The sequence below is a fragment of the Aplysia californica genome, unplaced genomic scaffold (assembly GCF_000002075.1).
Source record: "Aplysia californica isolate F4 #8 unplaced genomic scaffold, AplCal3.0 scaffold01494, whole genome shotgun sequence".
In the NCBI taxonomy this organism is placed as follows: domain Eukaryota; kingdom Metazoa; phylum Mollusca; class Gastropoda; order Aplysiida; family Aplysiidae; genus Aplysia; species Aplysia californica.
The window spans coordinates 68,838-69,734 of NW_004798764.1; positions in this window are offsets into that span (position 1 = coordinate 68,838).

Here is an 897-nt window from a genome sequence, read left to right on the forward strand (position 1 = left end):
CACACACACACACACACACACACACACACACACATACACACACATACACACAGACTCACACAAACACCCATGCACTTACAAAGTACGTCTGCGTCAGCGCAGCGGTAAATCTGCACGGGACTAGGCTATCAGTTTCTCAATCTGTCAGTTAAAACGCATCAGAGTACGGAAAGCTGTCTCCAGCTATTACGTCCCCAGCCAAGACTTTTGTTTCAGATGCAAATCTTCCTCGGCGCCACGACTAACCCCCGCCTACCCGCACGTACACGCAATATCTGGACGTCCCGCCATAGGAATTAAAACCTGAAACGTGAAACGCCGTGCCTTACCTTGTATCACCTCTTTGCTTACATGTCTGTCTGCCAGTCTGTCTGTCATATAGGTTAATACATGTATATATGGTAGCCTTTAAGGACAAGCGGGCTATCCCGAAAAATGCTGTTTTGAGAAAATCGAAGTTACCCTTTTGGATTCCTATTCAGTCTCTATAAAAGACAAGGAGAGTTTTCTCTATAACTAAACAAATATACACACCAATGAAACCAATATAGATAGGGCAGTGCCCACCTTTGGTGTCGGACAAGATTTCTAGAAACCTCTGAAATCTGGGTTAGCCCGCTTGTCTTTAAAAGCGACCACATGCGACTGTGTCTGTCTGTATAGTCGTGTACATTTGGGGTAAAATTGTCTCGTTCGTCGCTTCGCCTTCTCGAAAGCAAGTCTCATATAATTTACATACCATGTCCACGAAAAATACGGACAAATCGCTCAAATACTCACAAACAGACACACCAGATCACACACACACTTTCAGTGGGTGGTTGGCAGGTCCTCTAGTGGGGTTTGCTTTTTCTTTCCTATGAAATATCTATCGTCCGTATCTCCCCTTCTTCTTAT